This window comes from Ostrea edulis, chromosome 2 (genome assembly GCF_947568905.1).
Source record: "Ostrea edulis chromosome 2, xbOstEdul1.1, whole genome shotgun sequence".
Lineage (NCBI taxonomy): Eukaryota > Metazoa > Mollusca > Bivalvia > Ostreida > Ostreidae > Ostrea > Ostrea edulis.
Genome location: NC_079165.1, coordinates 95,671,688 through 95,698,771, shown reverse-complemented (window position 1 = coordinate 95,698,771; position 27,084 = coordinate 95,671,688). Strand labels below are relative to the sequence as shown.

General features: G+C 36.2%; 1 protein-coding gene and 1 long non-coding RNA gene across 7 annotated transcripts in view; one reads left to right on the top strand and one right to left on the bottom strand.

The window, feature by feature from the left end:
* Positions 1–2,740, bottom strand: part of LOC125679013 (uncharacterized) — a 29,757-nt gene extending 27,017 nt beyond the window's left edge. For all 5 annotated transcript variants that reach the window (XM_056155651.1, XM_048917878.2, XM_048917879.2 and 2 more), the window contains exon 1: positions 2,446–2,740. The gene's annotated coding sequence lies outside the window, so the exon portion shown is untranslated. The remainder of the gene's footprint in view (positions 1–2,445) is intronic.
* LOC130051998 (uncharacterized) overlaps positions 1–27,084 on the top strand; it is an 89,453-nt gene that overhangs the window by 47,390 nt on the left and 14,979 nt on the right. The gene's annotated exons all lie outside the window — the stretch shown is intronic.

The following is a 27,084-nucleotide window of genomic DNA, read 5'->3' as shown; positions in this document are numbered from 1 at the left end:
TCTCCTGGTATGGCTTGCCTGGGGCATGCTAGTTCATCACTTCAGTCTTTTTGGTGCTGATTGTAAGAGCAAAGTTGTCAAAGGCATGTGAAAAGCAGTCCATTTCATTCTGCATCATCTGCTCTGTGCTGGCATTGAGGACACAGTCATCAGGCAAACAAAAGGTCCCAGCTGGTGACAGGTTTTTTTCACCTTCGTAATAGCTTGCAAGCGTCGGAGGTTGAATATTCTGCCGTCCATTTTGTGCCGGATTGGAATTCAATCCTTAGAGTCTTAGAGAGAACATCATGCTGAAGAGGGTTGGAACAAGCACACAACAGGCTTGTTTCACGCCGTTTGTCACTGGGGAAGCTTCTGACTCGGCTCGGTCATCTAGTACCTTCACCATCATTCGATCATGAAACTCTCGGACAAGCGTGACAAACTTGCTGGGACAGTCAAACTTCTCCATGATCATCCACAAACCCTCACTGTTGACTGTCGAAACCTTTGTCAAACCGACAAAGGTCATGCAGAGGTCGCAATGCTGCTCCTAGCATTTTTCCTGGAGTTGGTGTGCAGCAAATATCATGTCAGTTATCCCACGTTTAGGACGGAACCGCACTGGCTTTCTGGGACGTTCAACGTGTTGAAGGAGACAGTTGGGCAGTACACGAGCCAGAAACCTTCCAGTGATGGACCTGCCTCTGTGATTTTTGCAAGACTGGTGATTGTATTTCCTCTTGTTGATGTGGACAATACTGGCATCCTTTAAATGTTGTGGGATTTTTTCCTCGTGCCAAATAGCCTGGAAGAGCCTAGTCAGTTGTGCGACGAGTGTGTTGAAGTCATGGCTAGCTCTAGACTTGGATTAAAGTGAGGGAAAGTCGCGCAGTTCGTCAGCCTCACTCTATCGTCCCCCTACATTAGTCTAGTAGCAAGACAGGTCGAGACGGCTGGAGATGGGTTGAGATGCAATGGATGGCCAACAGTGTTCTTCGTGTCTTACGGTGCCATATTTGTCTTCCACAAAACTTTGCTGGTCCGCCTTTCTTTCTGTTGAACCGTAGTTGGGTTTCTCAGCTCTCAATATAATGAAATTATCTTTTATCATCCGGTGGGAAAGGATTTGTAAGATTGGTAATATTCAAGAAAATAGGTAAATTTAGAACCGTAGTAAATCTTGTTGAATTGGACACTGACTAAACGAGATTGACTACGTCGCCACGTAAAATTCCTCGGCCACAAAATGTAGTTCTTTTCAAACCTTTTCTAAATTTAAATTAACATTAAATGATATCAGCTGAATGGGGTTAGGTAACAAGAATATATCTTGGCCAACACAATAAGTATTGAACTAGTACCTACAGACATAGACTAATTATACCATCTTGCGACATTGTACTCAAAATATAGGAGCTATCTTTTTTAAAATCACAATAAAACCACATTGATTGATCCATTCACAGGCATCGATGAAGGAATAATCTTTTCCAACAATTATTTCACTAAAAAAACGAGTTGCCGAGTTAATTTAGAACTGTATGAACCCACAATTCATTTTGTTCTATTTTTGTTTTCACCGATTCCAATAGACTAAGAAAATCAATCTGTTTATCTTTAAAGAGGAATTTATCTGCTTCTGTGAACACGTCATTGCGACACTTATGTTATTGTTGTTCGTCTGACTTTCTACTTCCGTTAACTTTCTGATTCATGACTTTTACACAACTACAAAGTCCTGACACAACTGTAAACTAAATTTGCATAAAGGGGATTCTTAAAACGAAAGTCCTGATGGAATGTGAAACTTGATCACTCTTTTCTTGACCACAAGGCCATTTAATATAACATGGGTGGTACCTTTTTTCTACAATTTAAGTTTGTACAAATCAAAGCATTTCTTGATTAGATTTTAATTCATTTCAAGCTTATACATATTACTAATAGCATCATAAAACCATTGCACGCAGTCTCCGTAATTCTAATCGGGGAAAAAAATGAAATATAGTTTAACCAGGAAAATAAATGACCATGTAATATTTGATGTTTGCACCCAGGAGTTTCAAAGGCACACCGCATGGGCCCCACCAAGGGTATTGTTCTTTACCTTGGGGGAGGGGGCTCAGGGTGGCTACTAGACCCCCTGCGTCATTTTCCTTAATGACTAAATACAGCCGCCAACATAATCTCCAAAAGCTTTAAATACAAATGTAGCTCGTTTTCGTTTGATGTTGCATAACTGAGAGATTCTACAAAGAAACCACACTGCTTTGTTGACAAAGAAATCGTCTATATGCCTTCTTTGCTTGATAATTAAGAGCACTTCTATATACCTTCTTTGCTTGATAATTAAGAGCAAAAACTAGTCTCGAGTTTCTAGACGAATCGTATTAGACTACAGTCTAGACGATACGTACATATACTATTTTATGAAGAGAGAAATCCATTCAGAAGTTTACTTACCAATCCTAACGATTTTCATAGAAAAAGGCACTCTTCCCAGAAATAAAACTCGTGAAGTTCATATTTTTCCGCTGTCTATATCCGTATCATGTTTCACGGAAGGAATGGAAATTAAGAAATAAAAGTTTTTCCCTATTCATGCTAATCTATTTTGTACCATTCTAGACACGCCAGAATACCTATCATAATTGTCAAGTATACTAGATATAAATAGAAAACTAGACACGATCTCGTTGCGAGCAACGAGTAGGTCTTCCGTCCGATTTGTTGATGCACTCGGAGTTAAAAAAAAAAAAAAAGACAAATGAGTCCCAATTTAGTTTCCGACTTTAAGACACTTTAGATATAATCAATTTTTCATATCATAAGCTTCTGAAGCAAAGTTGCGGTGAAATTCGTTTGAAATTCGACTCTCCAGGCGAGCCATAAGGCCCGCGGGCCTATTTCTTGATGTCATTTGTTAGCCCTCTATAGACTCAACAACTTTAGTTCTATATGTCTTTACAAAATATTTACCTGTAAAAAGTTATTGAGATCGACCGATATCGACAAAAAATCGACTCTACAGGCGAGCCATTAGGACCATAGGCCTATTTCTTGATATCAATTGATAGATCTCGATAAACTGAACAACTTTTGTTCAATATGTCCTTACAAAATATTTACCAGTTACAAGTTTTTGAAATCGACTGATATCGACAAAAATCGACTTTACAGGCGAGCCATGAGGCCCACAGACCCATTTTTTGATATTGATCGATAGGTTATGACACATTGAACAACTTTTGTTCAATAATGCTTTTCAAAAAATATGTCGTTTTAAAGATATGAGGCGTCAAATATTTACGATTTTGGCCCTTAAAATCTCTAATTACGTAACATATGACCTACTTTTTGATTTGATAAGATCAAGCTGGTTGAGATGAACATTTCCGCTTCTACAACTTATTATAAAATATTAATAGTTTCTGAGATATTCTCAAAAACATTTGGACCCTTCTGAACCCCTAATTTAAAGGGCCAGCCCGTTTTGCTTGATATCGTAAGAAAGGCCTTGTCATTTTAAACATTTTTTGCTCAACAAGTATTTAGAAATTCTTTACCGTTCTCGAGTTATCTCTACAAGAAATATTTAGGGGCCAAACTGTAGCTCCCTAACGGGGCTACATAGGGAAAAAACGAAATGTACATATTGTTTAGATTATCATTCTGAACAACTTTTGTTCAATAATGCTTTTCAAAATATTTGTCGTTTTCAAGATATGAGGCGTCAATTATTTATGATTTTGGCCCTTAAAATCCCTTATTACGTAACATATGACCTACTTTTTGATTTGATAAGAACAAGCTCGTTTAGATGAACATTTCCGCTTCAATGACTTATTACAAAATATTAATAGTTTCTGAGATATTCTCATAAAGCTTTGGACCCTTCTGGGCCCCTAATTTAAAGGGTCAGCCCCTTTTGCTTGATATCGTAAGAAAGGTCATGACATTTCAAACATTTTTTGTTCAACAAGTATTTAGAAATTCTTTACCGTTCTCGAGTTATTTGTAGAAGTAATTTTTAGGGGCCAAACTGTAGCTCCCTAACGGGGCCACATAGGGTAAAAACGAAATATGCATATTGTTCAGATCATCATTCTGAACAACTTTTGTTCTTTATTGCTTTTCAAAATATTTGTCGTTTTCGAGATACAAGGGGTAAAAATTTTATGGTTTTGGCCCTTAAAATCCCTTATTACGTAACATATGACCTAAATTTTTATATGAATAGATTTGGATTGTTGAGATGAACATTTTTTGTTCTTTGACTTATACCAAAATATTAACGATTTTTGAGATATTTGATCTAGACTTTGAGCCCTTATAGATCCCTAATTGAAAGGGCTAGCCCCTAAATCTTGATATTTTCGAAAAGATCTCGTAAATGTGCACAACTTTTGTTCTACATGTCTTAACAAAATATTTGCAAGAAAAAAGATATTGGAGATCAAAGGTCAAAAATCGCCGAAATCGGCGAAAAATTTTGGCATCCATTTTTTCAGGTCCAGGCGAGCTTTTAGGCAAATAGCCAACGGTAAAATCGAATCCCCCACAAATCTTCTAAAATGTTTACTCTATCTTGTGTAGAAATTTCAAGACTCTAGCTTCAAAACTAACGGAGGAGATGTGTGGACAACAAGGCCCTTCAAAAAGTCACTAAAAGAGAGATAACTCCTGACCGGAAGTGACGTCAAGCACGAAATTTTGCAAGCAAAGTCTCGTCACCAAAAGACATCTTTCCTGAAAATTTCGTGAAAATCGATCGAGAAATGGCTGAGAAAAACGCGTGTACTACCAAGGAAAATAATAATAATAATAATGAAGAAGAAGAACGCGAACAATAATAGTAAGGTCTTCCGCAGGAGACGGGCAGGAGACGGAAGACCTTAATTCCGCAGGAGACGGGCAGGAGACGGAAGACCTTAATAAGAAACAGAGTAAAAACAATATGTTCCCAAACTTTGTTTGGGGAACATAATAATAATAATAAGAAACAGAGTAAAAACAATATGTTCCCAAACTTTGTTTGGGGAACATAATAATAATGAAGAAGAAGAACGCGAACAATAATAGTAAGGTCTTCCGCAGGAGACGGAAGACCTTAAATAATGAAGAAGAAGAACGCGAACAATAATAGTAAGGTCTTCCGCAGGAGACGGAAGACCTTAACTATGACTGTTTGTCTCTCATACATAGATCTGTTCAAGTACTTAAGATAATACCAAACAGATATTCAAAATGTTTCCTCAAATTCAGTTGCTTTTAAAACTTTAATATTTTGTTATAAGGAACAAAACGTTTTAATGTGCATGGTATAAAAGAAATCTATCCTATCATTCTTTTTTCTCCACACAGTTTCAAATATAGGGTACTAAGTATCAGACCCCAGTTAGAAGCGTGTGAAATTAATCATTTATGATAAAAAATATGCCCTATATAAAATCGTCTATAGATATTTTACAAAAATTAATACCTTTTATAAAGATGACTTATTTGTTACTAAATCTCAACAAAATGTATTGTAATTGATAGAATTGTGTACACCGCGATATACTATATAACATGATTAAAAAATCAGTCGAACATTAAATGTGATCATTTTTGGCTTCTTCTCTTAAATTACTGGAACAATTATGACCAAATTTAGCGTGTGGCACTTATAGAAAAAGGGGAATGTGAATTCTGAAAATCATGATCCCAACCTCCAGGGGCCATGACATTTGGGTAAAAACTGTAAAAATTGGTACAATATTTAAAAATCTTCTCTACCCCTGAACATCTAACAGACAAACTGAGGATATGATTATGATGAGCAAGGTTGTCTCTACCAAAATTGTGAAATTCTTGGTCCCAGGTCCAGGGGTTGTGATGTTAGGGTGGGGCGTTGTGGTGATTGGGTGGGGCGTTGTGATGTTAGGGTGGGGCGCTGTTGAATTTGTTTAATTTGTTTAAAAATCTTCTCTGATACTGGGCATCTAGCAGACAAACTAAGTGCATTACTTTATATAGCAAAGGTGCCTCTACTAAAACTTTGAAATTCATGGCCCCTGGGTCAGGGATTCAGGCCCTAGGGTGGGGCCGATATGACCATTTAGTGAGCATGTATTAAATCTTGGAAAATCTCCTTTTCTACTCCCATATAAATTTGAGAAAAATTAAATGCATGTTTATTATGTTCATGAAGCCCTCTACTGTAATTGTGAAATTCATGGTCCCTGAACCCTAGGGTCGGAAGTGGTTGTATGTGAGAGGATATGGCGGTCGCCTGCTCGGACACGTGGGTTTCCTCCCACATAAATGACCACATGGAGCAAACATCCGTGCATCAGAGGACCTCATTGGAAATAAGCTTTCGAGCTTTCATGGTTTATCCTTGGTATTTATGTTTGTATGTATGTATATACCCAATAAACATTTATTTATTTACTACTACAGCAGTGGCAGATAAACTCAATGCATCATTATGACGTTTTTAAAGCATTCTACAACAATTGTGAAATCCCTGGCCCCTGGATCAGTTCAGGGTGGGGCTATGTTGAAAATGTATATCCTAGAAGATCTTTTCCTCAACTCCTGGACACCAAGCAGGGGATCTTTTTTATGATTATATCAAGCAATCAGCCCTCTACCGAAATTATGAAAAACGTGGCCCCCGTGTTTAGGGTTCATGCAATAGGGTAGGGCTTAACTTGGTCATATGTTGAAAATGTTATAAAAAAATGTTTTTATTGCTACATTGTGATGAAGCAGTTAAGCTTTGGTTTGTTTGATATTCGTAGGATTGGTTAACTATATATCGTTAACCGATTGGTGACTGTATACACGTTACGTCCCTTGTCCGTCATCTCCCGGATAAAAATCTTATTTCCCTACGTTGGCCGTTATAATTTTCCTACCTGTAGCTTTGACATCTGTTATTTTTCCATCAATTGCAGTCAACTACAATAATGCCCCAGATTGGGGCAACCCATTAACTTGTATGAAACTTGGTAATTGGCTAAAATTCAAAGTAATAACATCTTACATTTGGTAAGATAAAGAAGGAAAACTTGGTTTTTCACCGATTGACCTTTGGCTGACCCCGCAAAGGGACATAACTCGCGGCGAAGTGTTGATACGTGTATTATCTGCCATAATACTATCCATCTCATTGCGATCCAGCTTCACCCCCCCCCCCCCCCCCAACACCTCCCAAATGCACCAACATAGTGAAGTTGAAGTGTGTTGTAGTAACATACATATGTATGGGTTGTCCCATGGTTTAAAAATAAATAAATAAGGACCATCGTGTACCAACACGTCTGATGACTGTGGTACTGTCTTTTGATGACCGGAAACATACATGTGGTCATATGTCATTAATCATAATGAAATAAAGAAGTAACTTATATTTATTAAAACTAAATAAAAAGTAAAAAATTAATAAAATAAATTATAGTCCTATCACACTTTGGAGTCTTACATATACATGTGAAATAACTAAAATATATTCAGAAAAGAATTAGGTTAAGGTTGCCAAAGAAAATTTGAATAGGATTACAAGAATAAAAGCTTTCTTATGCAGTAAGACCCAGTGTGTAAGCTATAGGGCTTTAATATCTGTATTTTGCCTCTCCATACAATTAGTTTCTTCAAGTTTCCCATCCAAACTTTATACTCATTATATTTAGAAATGTTGTATTCAGCCAACATACTACTTACGAGACACTACATTAAATTCAAATTCAAAACCTTACAATATGTATCCTCTCATAAAAACCTTGTTTGCACAAAAGTTTGTATTATCTTTTAGTAATTTATTTCCAATAAAAAAACTTGCACATATATGATTCTAACAAATGCATTTGACATATAATGCTAACAAATGGATTTGACTTGATTTGAATTCTCTCTCTCTCTCTCTCTCTCTCTCTCTCTCTCTCTCTCTCTCTGTGTGTGTGTGTGTGTGTGTGTCCATCCTTCCATCAGAACCATAGTTTTCGGGATTCTTGACTTTTCTGCTATGCTTGTAGATATTGATTCACTGTTTTCAGATCATCTATCTATTTGCTGTACTAGCAGATGTACTAGCAGACGTTAGGTGTGTAATCATTTATTGCTGAGTTATATATATCAATTGCAAATTTTCCTACAATTTGGAACATTTTAAACAGTTTGAATGGTTGATTGTTTTTTCGTGTCGACGTTAATTTTTTACTCATTTTAACTGACTGATTGATTGATGTTTTCCGCCACACTCAACACTTTTTTCAGTTATCTGGTGGCGCCCAGTTTTTATTGGTGGAAGAGAGAACCCAGATACAATGTAACTGGGAAGAAACAACCGACCTTCCGAAAGTAAATTTGGAAACTTTCTCACTTACCGGTGCAAGCGGGATTCGAACTCGCGCCGACAGAGTTGAGAGGCCGTGTAATTTTGAGCGCGATGCTCCAACCACTCAGTCACGGAGGCCCCCTGCTCATTTTGAGATGTCACCCGCATTTCAAACGGTTTGTAGTATTTAACACACACACGCACACACGTTTTGTTTCAGTTTACTTCAGGAAATCCAGACAAGCAAGTGTTTTATTTTGAATAAAGATGTAGTGAGTTACAAAATTAAACTCGTCGTTTTAGGTTTGTTCCAGTTGACTTGGTATATTGCATACCTAATTAGTGACTTCTATAATATCATTTCCCTACATGAAAGGTGCAGATAACGAACAGTGATCAATCTCATAGCTCCCATAAGCAATACAAAATAGATAGTTGGGAAACACGGACCCCTGGATACACCAGAAGTGGGATTAGGTGCCTAGGAGGAGTAAGTATCCCCTGTCGACCGGTCACACCCGCCGTGAACCGTATATCCTGATCAGGTAAACGGAGTTATCCGTAGTCAAAATCAGTGTACCAAGAACGGCCTAACAATCGGTATGAAACACATCAGACAGCATTTGACCCAATGATAGGTTGTATTGACGAACTAGATCGTTAGAACGACCATAGAATTTTCGAAATGTTGACTTGAATCGAGACAGTTGAAACCCTTGTACCATGAACTTGTTTGTTAGTAGATTGCCTCGATTTAAAAACTGACTGAGTACATGACTACATGAGATAATTATCAATTTCATCTATAGAGCTTTCGATGTAACACTTTCCATCCTCAAGTCTTGCTGTTGCGAAGGATGAGTATATGGAGGTCCATATATATTTTTATCATGTACGTCATGTTCCCAAAAGATGCTTCATCTTATGTGTCCAAATCATGGGTGCTGGGAAGACGGCAAGCTAACTTGTATAGAGTTAGGTCCTTCTATGTATTTCGGGCGGTATAACATAAATAGTGATCCCGTTGAAAAACGATCCTTGGGTTCATTTCTTAACATTAAAAGTTGACACCGATCAAATAACGTTAAATTTTGATCAAAAACATTCGTTGAAAAGTGATCAATGTTAAATTTTGATCAGTAATGGGGTCAGTTTTGAACGGCTAGTTAAATGTTACATACATATTAATATAAATGTTTAAAATGGATTGTCACAGAGAGAGAGAGAGAGAGAGAGAGAGAGAGACGCAAACAAAAGGGTATGACGCATTAGGGGCCAAAATTTGCCGATTGTCAAAACACTCTATTTTATTGTTATTCTGATCAATTGCGATCAGTGTCAACAAGTTCAGCTTTCTTTAGATTGATTTGGTGCAAAATATGAAAACAACAACAAAAACACAAAATCAGACTTTTTGAAACAATGAATAACTTTTAAATTAAATAAGAAATAATAAAAAAAAAACAACAACAATTCCATACTTTAGAATTCATTATATAACATTACACTGAAAAACATATGACGAATAAACATGTTAAAATTCCTCATTTTTGGAAAAAATAACTTATTTTTGCACACACAAAAAAAATCACAGATTTCTGTAAACAAGAAATAACGTTTATGAAACAAGAAATGACAAAACAAACACTTCCATATTTTATAATTCATTTGCCAGATTACACTGAAAAAAGTTTATGACCAATTCGAATTCCTCATCTTGGGGAAAACAATTGATTTTAAAACAAAAATCACAGATTTCTGGAAACATTGGTCTCTTTGATATACTATATAGTAATACCTTAAATAAAAAAAATAATTATGTTATTATTTACACAACATTGGTTAGAAATAACGAAAGTATCCCATGATGAAAGAGTAACACCTTCTTTAATGTAAATGATATGAAATTGAAACTGAATGCAACAGGAAACCCTTTGTCAAAATTGTAAATAGTGATAGTGATTAAATATCTTTATCATTTGAAAGACTCCTTTAATTTTGCTGATACTATACAAAAGCTATATATATATATATATATATATATATATATATATATATATATGAAAACAGACTGGAAACTACCAAAATGTTGAATTTTGAACCGCATTGTTCTTGTTCTAGGTACAAGAACGATAGGTTGGTTTGGCAAACTAGATCGCTATATCAACCATAGAATTTGCGAAATGCTGACTTTAAACGAGACTATTGAAACCCCTGTACCATCAACTTGTTTGTCAGTAGTCTGCTTCGATTTAAAAACTGACCATACGCAGAACAAGCCCTTGCGTATCGAATCAGTTGAGAGATATAAACACCATTGCAGGTGATAATGGAACATTGCTACATAAATATGGGAAGTTGACGATGGAGAAGCTGAAATCACCCCGTTTTTCATAAAGTTGAGATGTTTATTAGCCGTTAATATCTACTTTCAATAAAATATCTAAGTATGAAACAGAAGTGGACAACTCTGTGTTGTCTTTTATTTTGAGGTCACAGGGAAGAATTGAACAATGTTTCAAACTCTTCTTCTCTACAACTGCACATGTGCAAGAAAAACTAAATGCATAGCGATGCATATCAGGAAGGCCTCTACCAAAATTGTGAATTTCATGACCTCTAGATTAGCGGTTCTGACCAAAGGGTGGAGCCATACTTAATATATTTTATGTGTAAAAGGTAGTCCTTTACCAAAATTGTAAATTCCATGATCCTAGAAGTATGGGTTTAGTTTCAGGGTAGAGTCAAAGTTTTAATAACGATTTGAAGGACTTATTCAAGCTTGCTGATACTGTATAAAATCTTAATGCATACAATGTACTTAGGAATTGCAGAAAAGGATGTATAAAAGATGGTGAAATTCACAACCCACGGTTTTGACTCTAGGATGGGTTCAAATTAGTCATATCTTAATGTTAATGCACCTATCATATTATCTAAAGCCTTTCATTAGTGTACGCACTTTTGAGGGCATTGAAGTTTTAAGAACATATCTTGTTTTATACTGTTGCTGATCATTAGACTTTAGCTTTAGATATTTAAAACAGGATTTTTTTTCTAGATATCATAGCCCTTGGGAGGAGTGATACTTTTCACTAGTGCTCAGGTGACCGATAAGGCCTGTAGGACTCTTGTTAATATATATATATATATATATATATATATATATATATATATATAACACGACTGAAAAAGACCGGTAACACGGTCGAAATATTTCTGCAAAGTGTTTAGAGTTTTTTCTATATATCTATAAACGTTTTTTTCATCGTTTATACTTACTTCCTAAATACACAATGAAGGACTTTATGTAAAAAATATTTATAGAAATTATCGATTTCATAATTTTCTTCTCTTATTTCAAACAAGAAATGAGCTAAAACATATTGCCAATATGTTTCTAATTGATATGTGGTTCCACATAGACAATATAATTTAAGAGCCTAACATCTGGAATTGATATAGGAAAGGCGAAGATAACGAACTGTGATCAATTTCAAAACTTATATAAAGAATAAAAAATAAGAGAGTTGGGCAATCAGGGACCACTGGATATACCAGAGTGGAGATCAGGTGCCTAGGGGGGAGGGTAATTATCCCCTGTCGATTGGTCACGCCCACCGTGAGCCCTATATCTTGATCAGTTAAACGGAGTTATCCGTAGTCAAAATCAGTGTGCCAAGAACGGTTTAAAAATTGGTATGAAAGACGTCAGACAGCATTTGATTAAAAGATAGGTTGTATTAGCAAAGAAGATCAATATAATGACCATAGAATTTGCAAAATGCTGACGAAATTATTGAAACCCTTGTAACATCAACTTGTTTGTAAGTAGACTGCCTCGATTAAAAATATTATCTTATGCAGAGCAAGCTCTTGCGTATCCAATCAGTTGAGAGATATAAACACCATATTGCACTGCTTGGTATGCTTCACTACAACGAACTATATATCCGGTAGGAGTTGCGTAAATGATTAGCATATTTTCCTGAGAGAAGAGCGAGAACAACGTTTCTTTCAAGCGTCCTTTTCGAGATCAACAATAATCAAATATATGTGTTGTTGTTGTTGTTCGTCCTTCGGTGTCGAAGAAGACCATGACTACAACTTTGGATTGATGAGCGTTGGCTGTTGGTCACCGAAGGTGCTTTATAAGTCCTATCCGGGTCCTGAAAGCTCTGTCAGCTGTAGGACACATGTGGGTGGGTATTGCAGTGGGAATGGACAAGCCCATCTGGCTTACACTTTCTGTAGTAGGATGAAGACATTGAGCATTCCTGCACGCTCGGGGACCTCCATGTCAGGGATTTTATCCCGCCATATGATGAGAAGGAGTCTTCAAAGACAGATAAGATGGTTAAGTTGTCTGGCGTGTCTGCTATAGACCGTCCATGTCTCTCTTGTATATAGGAGGGTGGTAATTACCACTGCATGGTAGACTCTTAGCTTGGAGGTGAGGATGAGTCCTCTTCGCTCTCATACGCTCTCGCGCAATTTCTTAAAGGTAGAACTGGCTTTGGAAATCCTGTTGTTGACATTGACATCGATATTCGCTGCTCGTGTCAGAGTGCTGTCCAGATAGGTGAAATTGTCTACTGCCTGCAAGTTTTGCCCTTTGAATGTGATGTGAGGCTCCTGGTATGGCTTGCCTGGGGCATGCTGGTACATCATTTCAGTCTTTTTGGTGCTGATGGAAGACCAAAGTTGTCAAAGGCATGTGAAAAGTAGTCCATTTCATTCTGTGTCATCTGCTCTGTACTGGCATTGAGGGCACAGTCATCAGGCAAACAAAAGGTCCCTGGTGACAGTTTTTTCCACCTTCGTAATAGCTTGCAGGCGTCGGAGGTTAAATAGCCTGTCGTCCATTTGGTGCCGGATTGTAATTCCATCCTTACAGTTTAAGGGAGAACATCATGCTGAAGAGGGTTGGAACAAGCATACAGCCTTGTTTCACGCTGTTTGTCACAGGGGAGGCTTCTGACTCGTTTCCGTCATCAAGTACCTTCACCATCATGCCATCGTGAAACTCTCGGACAAGCGTGACAAACTTGCTGGGACAGTCAAGTTTCTCTATGATCATCCACAAACCCTCACTGTTGACTGTCGAAACCTTTGCCAGACCGACAAAGGTCATGCAGAAGTCGCAATACTGCTCCTGACATTTTTCCTGAAGTTGGCATGCAGTAAATACCATGTCAGCTGTCCCACGTTCAGGGCGGAACCACAATGACTTTCTGGGAGGTGTCCTTGTTTAAGGTGTTGAAGGAGACGGTTGAGCAGTACGCGAGCCAGAATCTTTCCAGGGAGATGCTTCTGTAATTTTCGCATGACTGGTGGTTGTATTTCCTCTTGTAGATGTGGACAATGCTGGCATCCTTTAAAAGTTGCGCAGTTCTTCAGCCTCACTCTCTCGCCCCCTCCCCTTCCCCCCATTACTCCAGTGGTAAGACAGGTCGAGAAGGCTGGAGATGGGTTGAGATGCAGTGGATGGCCAACAGTGTTCTTCGTGTCTTACTGTGCTATATTTGTGTTCCACAAAACTTTGCTGGTCCGCCTTTCTTTCCGTTGAACTACAGCTGGGTTTCTCAGATCTCAATATAATGAAATTGTCTGTTATCATCCGGTGGGAAAGGATTTATAAGATTCGTAATATTCAAGAAAATAGGTAAAATTAAAATCGTAGTAAATCTTGTCGAATTGGACACTGAGTAAACGAGGTTGACTACGTTGCTACGTAAAATTCCTCGGTCACAAAATGTAGTCCTTTTCAAACCCTTTCTAATTTTAAATTAACATTAAAATGATATCAGCTGAATGGGGTTAGGTAACAAGAATATATCTTGGCCAACACAATAAGTATTGAACTAGCACCTACAAACATAGGCTAATTATATCATCTTGTGAAGTTGTGCTCAAATTCTAGGAGCTATCTTTTTAAAAATCACAATAAAACTACAATGTGTGATCCAAATACAGGCATCGATAAAAGAATATTTTTTCCAACAATTATTACACTGAAAATTAGTGGCATAAGGAAACATGCTGTGGAATTTTGTAGTTACTGTACTTTGCCTGTATTCGTTTCCTTTAGCAACAAGTTGCCCAGCGAATTTAGAACTGTATGAACCCAGAATTTATTTTATTCTATTTTTGTTTTTATCTATTTTCGAATAGACTAAGAAAATCAATCTGTTTATCTTTAAAGAGGAACGAACCTGCTTCCGTGAACACTTCATTGCGACACTTATGTTATTGTTGTTCGTCTGACTTTCTACTTCCGTTAACTTTCTGATTCATGACTTTTACACAACTACAAAGTCCTGACACAACTGTAAACTAAATTTGCATAAAGGGGATTCTTAAAACGAAAGTCTTGATGGAATGTGAAACATGATCACTCTTTTCTTGACCACAAGGCCATTTAATATAACATGGGTGGTACCTTCTTTCTACAATTTAAGTTTGTACAAATCAAAGCATTTCTTGATTAGATTTTAATTCATTTCAAGCTTATACATATTACTAATAGCATCATAAAACCATTGCACGCAGTCTCCGTAATTCTAATCGGGGAAAAAATGAAATATAGTTTAACCAGGAAAATAAATGACCATGTAATATTTGATGTTAGCACCCAGGAGTTTCAAAGGCACACCGCATGGGCCCCACCAAGGGCATTGTTCTTTACCTTGGGGGAGGGGGCTCAGGGTGGCTACTAGACCCCCTGCGTCATTTTCCTTAATGACTAAATACAGCCGCAAACAAAATCTCCAAAAGCTTTAAATATAAATGTAGCTCGTTTTCGTTTGATGTTGCATAACTGAGAGATTCTACAAAGAAACCACACTGTTTTGTTGACAAAGAAATCGTTTATATGCCTTCTTTGCTTGATAATTAAGAGCACGTCCATATACCTTCTTTGCTTGATAATTAAGAGCAAAAACTAGTCTCGAGTTTCTAGACGAATCGTATTAGACTACAGTCTAGACGATACGTACATATACTATTTTATGAAGAGAGAAATCCATTCAGAAGTTTACTTACCAATCCTAACGATTTTCATAGAAAAAGGCACTCTTCCCAGAAATAAAACTCGTGAAGTTCATATTTTTCCGCTGTCTATATCCGTATCATGTTTCACGGAAGGAATGGAAATTAAGAAATAAAAGTTTTTCCCTATTCATGCTAATCTATTTTGTACCATTCTAGACACGCCAGAATACGTATCATAATTGTCAAGTATACTAGATATAAATAGAAAACTATGACTGTTTGTCTACCATACATAGATCTGTTCAAGTACTTAAGATAATACCAAACAGATATTCAAAATGTTTCCTCAAATTCAGTTGCTTTTAAAACTTTAATATTTTGTTATAAGGAACAAAACGTTTTAATGTGCATGGTATAAAAGAAATCTATCCTATCATTCTTTTTTCTCCACACAGTTTCAAATATAGGGTACTAAGTATCAGACCCCAGTTAGAAGCGTGTGAAATTAATCATTTATGATAAAAAAAAATATGCCCTATATAAAATCGTCTATAGATATTTTACAAAAATTAATACCTTTTATAAAGATGACTTATTTGTTACTAAATCTCAACAAAATGTATTGTAATTGATAGAATTGTGTACACCGCGATATACTATATAACATGATTAAAAGATCAGTCGAACATTAAATGTGATCATTTTTGGCTTCTTCTCTTAAATTACTGGAACAATTATGACCAAATTTAGCGTGTGGCACTTATAGAAAAAGGGGAATGTGAATTCTGAAAATCATGATCCCAACCTCCAGGGGCCATGACATTTGGGTAAAAACTGTAAAAATTGGTACAATATTTAAAAATCTTCTCTACCCCTGAACATCTAACAGACAAACTGAGGATATGATTATGATGAGCAAAGTTGTCTCTACCAAAATTGTGAAATTCTTGGTCCCAGGTCCAGGGGTTGTGATGTTAGGGTGGGGCGTTGTGGTGTTAGGGAGAGGCGTTGTGATGTTAGGGTGGGGCGTTGTTGAATTTGTTTGATTTGTTTAAAAATCTTCTCTGATACTGGGCATCTAGCAGACAAACTAAGTGCATTACTTTATATAGCAAAGGTGCCTCTACTAAAACTTTGAAATTCATGGCCCCTGGGTCAGGGATTCAGACCCTAGGGTGGGGCCAATATGACCATTTAGTGAGCATGTATTAAATCTTGGAAAATCTCCTATATATAAATTTGAGAAAAATTAAATGCATGTTTATTATGTTCATGAAGCCCTCTACTGTAATTGTCAAATTCATGGTCCCTGAACCCTAGGGTGGGACCAATATAGCAATAAAGAGAAAATGTTTTTAATCTTCAAAAATCTTCTTCTCTACTTCCACACAAGTAAAAGATAAACAAAATGCATGATTATGATGTTCATGAAGCCCTCTACCAAAATTGTGCAATTCATAGCTCCTGGGTTAGGGGTTCAGACCTTAGATATGTATATGGTGATACAGTGAGCATGTATGGAATCTTAGAAAATCTTCTTCTCTACTGAGGGAGTTCGGGTAGCACTCTCGCTTCTCACTGCTGCGACTATCTTCATGATCGGAAGTGGTTGTATGTGAGAGGATATGGCGGTCGCCCGCTCGGACACGTGGGTTTCCTCCCACATAAATGACCACATGGCGCAAACATCCGTGCATCAGAGGACCTCATTGGAAATAAGCTTTCGAGCTTTCCTGGTTTATCCTTGGTATTTATGTTTGTATGTATGTATATACCCAATAAACATTTATTTATTTACTTCCACAGTAGTGCCAGATAAACACAATGCATCATTATGACGTTTTTCAAGCATTCTACAACAATTGTGAAATTCCTGGCCCCTGGATCAGTTCAGGCTCGAGGGTGGGTCTATGTTGAAAATGTATATCCTAGAAGATCTTTTCCTCAACTCCTGGACACCAAGCAGGGGATTTTTTTTAATGATTATATTAAGCAATCAGCCCTCTACCGAAATTATGAAAAACGTGGCCCCCGTGTTTAGGGTTCAGGCAATAGGGTACGGCTTAACTTGGTCATATGTTGAAAATGCAATAAAAAATGTTTTTATTGCTACATTGTGATCAAGCAGTTAAGCTTTTGGCATGATCATAACAAACAATGAGCTCTTACTTGTGGGATGCATGACCCTGGGTTTAAGAGTTCATGACCCAGGATGTGCCAGAGTTGCACGATTTTTATACATACATACATACATACATATATATATATATATATATATATATACATATACATATACATATATATATATATATATACATATATATATATATGTGTGTGTGTGTGTGTGTGTGTGTGTGTGTGTGTGTGTGTGTGTAATATTTTAAAATAAATAAAACAAAGTATTTAATTCTGTGGACGCAAGAGAAAAGAAGACGGTTGTTGCTTATTTAAAAAGTCCATTGCTACGGTCATTAGTATATACGATATATCCCTGTGAACTCGAAATAAAAGACACTGCAGGGTCTTCTATATCTGCTTCATATTTGGATATTTTGTTGAACTCAACGTTATGATAAACGAGATAACTTCAGCTTCTCCATCGTCAACTTCCCATATTTATGTAGCAATATTCCATTATCACCTGCATATGGTGTTTGACTCTCAACTGATTCGATACGCGAGAGCGTTTTCTGCGTATGATCAATTTCTAAATCCAGTCTGACAAGTAAGTTGATGTTGCAAGTGTTTCAAAAGTCTCATGTATTTCGCAAAATCTATAGTCGTTATGATCTTATTTGCAAATAAAGTCGGTCATTTGGTTGAATTCTCTCTGACGTATTTCATAGAAATTGTTAGGCCGTTCTTTATATACTGATTTTGACTATGGATTACTCCGTTTACCTAATCAATGTATAGGGCCATGGCAGGGATGCTTACTCCTCCTAGGCACCTGATCACACATCTGGTGTGCTCAGGGTTCCGTATTTGCTCTTAATTTTGTATTAATTATAGAAATCATGAGATTGATCTGTTCTTTTTACTTCTCTCTTTCACATAAACAATTAACTCACCTGCAGCAATGATCAATATCGGTGTTACATCATCCCAGTATATTTCGTCAATAGAAAAAAAAACCTGGAAAAATAATCATGATAGTTCCTAAGCTACGGCAGGGAGCAAACGCAAAGCAGTCTACTAACTGTATATTCGTCTTGGTCATCGGAATAATTGTATTCAGCATGGGTCTTCAAAGAAGCCATTTACAAAGATTGAAAGAGGTATAGCGCATTTGCTGACGAAACAGCCGACTCAGAAATCTAAATGGAAAACACCGGTTTCCAATAATAGACTGGCGTGTTATAGTTAAATATAAGGCCGACGTTTTTTTATGTTTCGTTAACCAAGATAAATAACTGCCGCAGTTTAACATTACTGACATTTATATGAGTCATTCTTTAATCAATAAACCATTTTCTTATTTGGAATGATGAACAGTACAATATTTTCATAGGTGCATTCATATCACACAACAACCCTTTTACATATGGCATTACTTAACTCATTGTCTTTTTCTGACATGACTGCAGCACCTTTAATATATTTCATCAGTTCAGTTGCCTTTGGTTGATAATTCGAGTGTTTAGTTTTGCCTAAATATCATATGACAGTTGCTACATGAGTTTTATTATTTACTTTTGAGAAGTCAAACTGTATAACAGTTCTTTTCCTCCCTTGACCTATTTTTACTTATTACATGCTGTGCATTTGTACCCTTTTTCCTATAGTATTTGTTTAGCTTTTCGTCAGCCACATTACGGGTTAAAAATCCTGTGCACACAGGAACATTTTAGTGTAAACAAACGGAACTACAGTGATCTCGGAATAAATTCCCTTTCTTTAAGTCGTAACTTGCAAATATTGGAAGTTATGATGAAAATGACTAATATTTGTTATAATATATGTATCACATTTTTAACACACAGCAAAAAAAAAAGAAAAAGAAAAAAAGAAATAGATTGGGAAAATATTGGACTTGAACTCGGAATGTATGGTTTAAGTGTAAGATTACCGAGCACCCAAACCACTAGGCCACCCAAGCATGTAAGTTTAAAGGTTTAACGTTTGACAGGCTACTAAATCTCAAGGTAAATTTTGAGAACGATTTATTCATATTTTATCCATTTTCAACAAGAAGGTCACCTTAAACCAAATTTCCTCAAATGGACTTATGTACAGTCTTACTCAAGTAAAACAATTTCAGTGTTTTATTTCTGGTTTAGGGTGTCCTTTTGCAACAGTTTGCAATTGTTTATGCCCATTACGTTACATCTACTATATACTCTATATAATCACGGTGATGTTTATGCTTATCAAATAAAGATACTATCAACATATAGATATCTTTATTAAGTAATTTGGGTTAACACAAGTATAAACTGACATTGTATAGCAAATATTTGAAAAAATGATATTCAAGAAAAATATGTGTAGGCGAAGTTGCATACCAAGTGCGCTATACTCCTTTAAGAATTTTAAGTGTTTCATGCCTTAGTTTCAATTGAGATTGTCCATCTGAAGTTGCATTTTTCGAATTTGGTACCTACATGTATATACATATGCATGTACTTGCTGTTCATTTTTGCTAAATTTTACCGTTGTGGTAGCTTAGTGGTTAAAGCGTTTGCTTTGTAACCGAGAGGTTGTGAGTTCAAGCCCCGCTTTTGCCATGGATACGTCAAACAATTGCTCCCTCGCCAAACACTTGGCATTTAAAAGTGAGAATCGCGGGTTTTTCAGATATGACCTTAAAAACGGAGTAAAACACCCTAACTGCTATAGCCCTGAATGCTAAACATACGTCTAAATTTCGTGGTACTCCGCCTAGAGCCCAATATGAGTAAAAAATCTCGAAAGGACGTAAAAAAAAGAATTGCCGTATTGTAAAATACAGTAGTCTCCCTTTGGCCAATTCATATCAACCACGGATACTTGTTAGATTTGTTTGTTATCTTTGACACTTTGATAAACAGTACTGGTATATAATGTCACTTCTATAAAATCAAACTAAACATTAAAAGTATATTTCGTTGTTAGTTGTCACGGATAACCGTGCTAGAATGTGATAAATGATAGTCACAGAAATAATTTACTTATTCATTTGATATACAACTAAAATTTAAGTTTGTGGTCCTGGTTTTTGACATTGAATGTGCAAGGTGAAGATAAAGAACAGTGATTAATCTCATAACTCCTATAAGCAATACAAAATAGATAGTTGGGCAAACACGGACCCCTGGACACACCAGAGGTGGGATCAGGTGCCTAGGAGGAGTAAGCACCCCCTGTTGACCGGTCACACCCGCCGTGAGCCCTATATCCTGATCAGGTAAATGGAGTTATCCGCAGTCAAAATCAGCGTGCCAAGAACGGCTTAACAATCGGTATGAAACACGTCAGACAGCATTTGACCCAATGATAGGTTGTATTGACGAACTAGATCGTTATAACGACCATAGAATTTGCGTGGACACAACGCACATGTCGATGCTTCCCAAAGTGTTTGGTTTCTATACTTTTGTACTTTGTACACGTGTACTTGGTACACACTACAAGGTAGCACCTACGACAATAAAGTCATACTATATAAACTTACACATACATACAGGTTTTCAGGTTCAAACCTTACTTTACATTATCCATGGATATATACATCATACACTGTTATACATATAAGTTACTTCCTATTATAACAAGATACACTAAAACTCTAGCAAGCAATTATATGCATGAGTTACACAATACGTTTCTTACAGCGAAACAATTATAGCCAGTACTACACGCCGTAACTTTACAAACAGGACTATATAGCGAACACGTTATGAAAAAGCAAACTGGTATTGAAACAAGCACAAAACACAAAGTATGAATAAAGATACTTGGAAGCTTTAGGACCTTTTAACAAAGAAAATACTATATAAAAATCGTTACATAAAACTCACCTCAGAACAAGCTGAACACGGGCAACATTTACAACAATGCCAAAGTGTCTGCAATAGTTATTTTGTAATTGCTGTCACAACATTCTGGTGAAAGCGTGCTCAGATCAATGCGGCCTTCTCGCTGGACAGCTCAGTTCCTACTGAGAGCACGGAATGGCGGTTTTATGCTCCAATAGATTGAGGTTTAATAAAGGGTTATTTACAATTTAAAAAGGTCCCAAGCAGGATAAAGCTACATTTGATTTAACAAAATAAAACTGAGCTAAAAATTAACATACAAATAGATTTTAATGTGACATTAATCATAGTGGTCGATTAGGAGATAAATGTGGACAGTTTCCCTGCATATCCAATCTGTATTTGATTACAGCAAAACTAGAATTGATTGTGTAATCCAGATTAGCTGTTATAATCTGTTACGGGCCAGAATTATCCAAGTCCAGCAAAACTTAATTACACACAATACCAAGATTTAACAATTTATTTACAATTATTTACAGTAAAATACATGAATAAAAGGATACTAACTTATAGTGATCAAAGTTCTTAAGAAAGTGTGCGATGTATTTTTTTTACCACCCGGCTGAATTTCCGCACGACACGAGAATAAGCTTGTTTATAGCGCTGTCGAAATCGCCAGATAAGTCCAGTCACCAGTAATGTAATATCCAATATAATTCTCCTCTAGAATTTTATTCAAAGAGGAATAAATCTTACATTATTCATTCAATCACTACTCAGTTGATCTATTTTTCATCCATCTAAAGGTGACTCTCGATAACTCGAAGTTCAAGGGACCTTCTAGTGATCGAGAATATTGAAGGTCGAGTCAAATCCGGAAATTAATGATCCGACAATTATGGTTTAGGTTTTATAGTAACTGGGCATTGTTTTGATACGTTGCCTTCATATTCTTAGGTAATTAACATGATTTCAACAATGCTGAACTTTATTTTGCAAAACTGCAGAACTGTAGTTCTCTGATAAAATTTTGAGGTATATCAGAGAGCTAAAGATCCACCCCTTATTAAAACCTTCGATTGTAGGCGCACAAAAAATGCGCGCGGTTTAGACCTCCTGTCGTTGTATTCTTGTATTGTCGTCCTGTAAATTAAATATCAAAATATTCCTAACTTATTTTCTTACTATACTTGTATCCAAACATACCTTCAAATATTCATCATTTAAAGTCCCATACAACCCGAAAACACACAGCTTCAAATTATTTCGTTTGTTGACGTAGCCATGTTAGGTAGCCAGTCAATTCGAACCCTATTGCTATTGGTATCTATTCATGATATTCGTTACAAGTTATGTATTCGGTCTTCATTTATTCTAGACACGGATGATTAATAGAAATTAAAAAATACAGTTTATCTAAAGGTAAAATAAACTCTTGTTTATTGAAAATGCTGGGGTTTTTTTGGGGGGGGGGGGGGGTTGTGTTGGTTTTTATCATAATACACATAAAAAATAATCTATCATTTTTTAAAGCAAAATTTCGAGTTCCATTTTTAATGAAGATAACGGACAACGTGATGCCGTGACGTCATATGCGACATTCTCATCTCTCGCTGATCAGCTTATTGTGAAGAAACCTGTTATTACGAGTATTTCACTTCGTTTGATACCATTGTGGTACTAATAGGTATGGGTGGTTTAAACAAACATTTTTGACACATTTGTTTTTACTGGATAGCATTCCTTTACATTAGAAAACCTAACAATTATTTGTTAACAAGAAAACAATGAATGACATGAAGAAGGATGCAGCTATATATATATATAGTTTTCCGCATATCGTGCACACTAATATATGCATCTATATTACCCTAACATTGAACGTCTATTTGTTATTATTTATAATTTACAGCCATTCAATTAAAAAGTCATTTCCTCGTTTATTTATCAAAAATAAACTATTATGTATTTATATGAATATTTTCCTTGAACATTCACTCGGGGTTTATCGAACAGATGTTTAACGGAAAAAAATGATGTATACAGAGCGAGATCAAAATAAAAACAGTTGCTAAAAATAATACGTGAATTAGGCAGAGGATATATATATATATATATATATATATATATATATATATATATATATATAGATGAAGTGGGTTGACGGTCGTGAAAGCCTGGATGAGTTTATCGAGATGGCAAACTCTTTCCATAATTCCATCAAGTTTACTGTGGACATTTCCACCTCATATAAGACTTTTGTCTTTTTTGGGGGGATCAATTATGCAAATATAGCTCAGACACTGAGGGTTTTAGCAGTCCTGTCACAGGTCGTAGTTATAAAATATTAGGAAACTTTTCCTGCAAAACCAATAACTGCATCTATCTCATCAGTTGTGATGTCTGCCAGAAGCAGTACATAGGAGAAACAACAGACCTTCGCAGACGGGTCAACAACCACCGGTCCTCCATCAGAACCAAAAAACAATTTGCCAGTAGCATGTAGTCTGTGTTGTAAATACGTTTGTAGATTAGTGTAGTTGTAGTGCTAGATGTATTTATATGTAGTTTTTGTTATTATTCTCTGTTGATATTGGCCACATTATGTAATTCTTTTCGTTTGTCCTAAAGAAGGGACGGGTCGTCCTGAAAATTTGACAATCTGGTTGTTCGTGTCGTTGGTCATTTTAGTGCTTTGTATAATTTTTTGTGTTTGACCTTGTATCCATGTTGTGGATCCAACACTTTTAGGTATCGGGTCTTGTGGCGTCGGTGGCCTAGTGGTTAGGCCGTCAGACTCTCGACCGAAAGGTCGTGGGTTCGAGTCCTGGCCTCGGCAGGGCTGACGTTGTGTCCTTGGGAAAGGCACTTTACATGAATTTCCTCACTCAACCCAAGTGGAAAAGGGGAAAAGGGGTACCTGGCCATTATGGAGCGCCAAATTAACATAAACTCAAGTAATTGAAGATATCTTCAATTATTTAAAGATATCATCAATTCATTTGATGCGCGCAATTATTTGAGTTTATGTTAATTTGGCGCTCCATAGGCCATACATAGTGAAAGATATTGTTAGAATGTTAGTGCTCTAGCGCTTGTAATGTATGCTTCCTAGGAGGCTGAGAAAGTTGTAGATTGATATAAGGTATGCCGGGGTAATAATGCAAGGTGAAGATAACGAACAGTGATCAATCTCATAACTCCTACAAGCAATACAAAATAGATAATTGGGCAAACACGTACATTGATTAATGTAAAGCACTTTGAGCAGCATACGCTGGATAAGGCGCTATATAAAACCAATCATTATTATTATTATTATTGTTGGAACTTAGTGCTTATATATATATATATATATATATATATATATGGCGTGTAAAACGTTGCTATATTCAATAATCTTGTGAAGTATGTTCAATATCTCGTGATGTATGTTCAATATCTTGTGATGTATGTTCGATAATCTTGTGATGTATGTGCAATAATTGCATTGTGGGTAATATGACACAACAGCGTTTTGTTACAGTAAGGACAATTTGCATTGGTTGGAAATAACGAAAGTATCCGGTGATACAAGAATAACGTACGTCCTCTTTAATGTTAATGATATGAAATGGAAACTGAATGAAGCAGGAAACCCTTTGCCAAAATTGTAAATTTCATGATCCTAGAGTAGGGCTACTAGCAGGGCCGTAAGTAGGGTTCTAAATCAGGGGAGGCAGGGGATTGGGGGCCGCCGATTGACTTTACGACTGAAAATGACACTTTTTAAATCCCAATTTATCATGTTTGTGTTTCATTTGTACTATGTAAAGAATCGTAATATGGTGTCAAAGACAAAGGTGCTTGTCTTCATTTTAAACATATATCCTATAATATAACATTTATATAATTTTATTTTCTTTTTTGCCAAAAAATCAGACGAGGCAGTTGCCTCGTCTGCCTCATCGGCAGTTACGGCCCTGACTAGGGTGGGACCAAACATACCATAGTGATTTAAAGGGCTTCTTTAATTATTCTGATACTATATAAAATGAAGCAGAGACATACGAAACTTTAACATAAGCTAAATTTATGCATATATAGGAAAACAGAAACGAATGAACCAAAATTTCGAATTTACCCCCCCCCCCCCCCGAGTCTTGGACCACAGGCACCTGAAGTATGGATACTACCCCCCCCCCCTTTTTATAATTTCTTTATTTTTTTTCTCTCGCTGGGATGATTTCTCTGAAATGTGTATACCGGTAATAGCTTACAAAAAGCGTGAAACGATTACATAAACCGAAAGGGGGTTGAGATAGGCAGGGAATCGACACGTTTCGGAGAAATTATCGTCGCAAAGAATATCAAAGGGGAGGGGGGGGGGGGTAGCAGTGTCCATAGTTCAGGTGCCTGTATCTAGGACAGGTCCTAAGACGTCATACAGTGTTATATTTAACATACTAGTGTATCATATTTTGCATCACCGGATACTTGTGTTATTTCCAACCAATGAAAATCGTCATTACTTTATAGCACGCTGTTGCATCATATTACCCATAATGCAATTATTGTACATACATCACAAGATTATAAAACATACATCACAAGATATTGAACATACATCACAAGATATTGAATATACATCATAAGATTATTGAATATACATCACAAGATATTGAACATACATCACAAGATTATCGAATATACATCACAAGATATTGAACATACATCACAAAATATTGAACATACATCACAAGATTTTCGAATAGCAACGTTTTACATATGTATATATATATATATATATATATATATATATATATATAAGCACTAAAGTGAATAACGACACGAACAACCAGATTGTCAAATTTTTCGGGACGACCCGTCCCTTCTTCAGGACAAAGGAAAAGAATTACATAATGTTGCCATTTTTTCGTGTCTTGAGTGCTGGGGTTATATATCTTTTGTTCTACATTCAATTCCTGTTAAGGTTTTTAAGACATATTCAAATTTTTTATTCTTCATCTGATGAATAAAACACAATTCACTGAAAAATATTACATGCAATGAAGAAAATTACGCTAGGAAGATATCCAACCATAGCAATTCATGTGATTTTTGACAGTGTTTCCAACCTCCTGAAATGGGACACCAAATGAAATTTATCTGTGTAAACTATATAGTTAAAACTTATACCCGCTTTTAACGATTGCTTCTTGTACAAAAGAAGCTAGCTGTGAAACGCAGCTTGCGAACTATAGCCCCAACCATGCACAAGAAATTTTCTCTCTGCCTTATAATTAACCAAACAGTTTGAATAACCCTCTCAGGTGACACTACAAGCTTCTTTCAGAAATCAGAAATTGCAGGCAATGTGTAGAACACTTCTTAAATCTCTTTGTTTCATATACATATATACAATGTTGTAATACTGTGCTTGAAGTCGTATAACGAAATCAGATTTATATGTACAATGCACCTTAAAAGGGATTCCTTGTATTCAGCATTTAGAAATATTCACTTAATAATTAATCTTGGACCAGGACGACGGGAAGATCTTCAGTGATAGGGTCCTTATATCACTAAAAATAAAATAAGAAACTTTTTTCTTTGAAAATTCACTTTGTACAATGTGTACTACTTGGTTTCCTTTATATGTGTAATTCCTGCTTTCTTTCACCGTTAATAATGCTTAATCTGATTTTGTATTCTTGGGAGAAATGTGATGAGTATGAGTTATAAAATAACAATAAAAACAATGGCGAAATTCCAACAACGCAACAAAAGTAAATCGCTTAAAACAAAACAAAACATATATAATAGGAAAACCGTCATAGTAGAAGA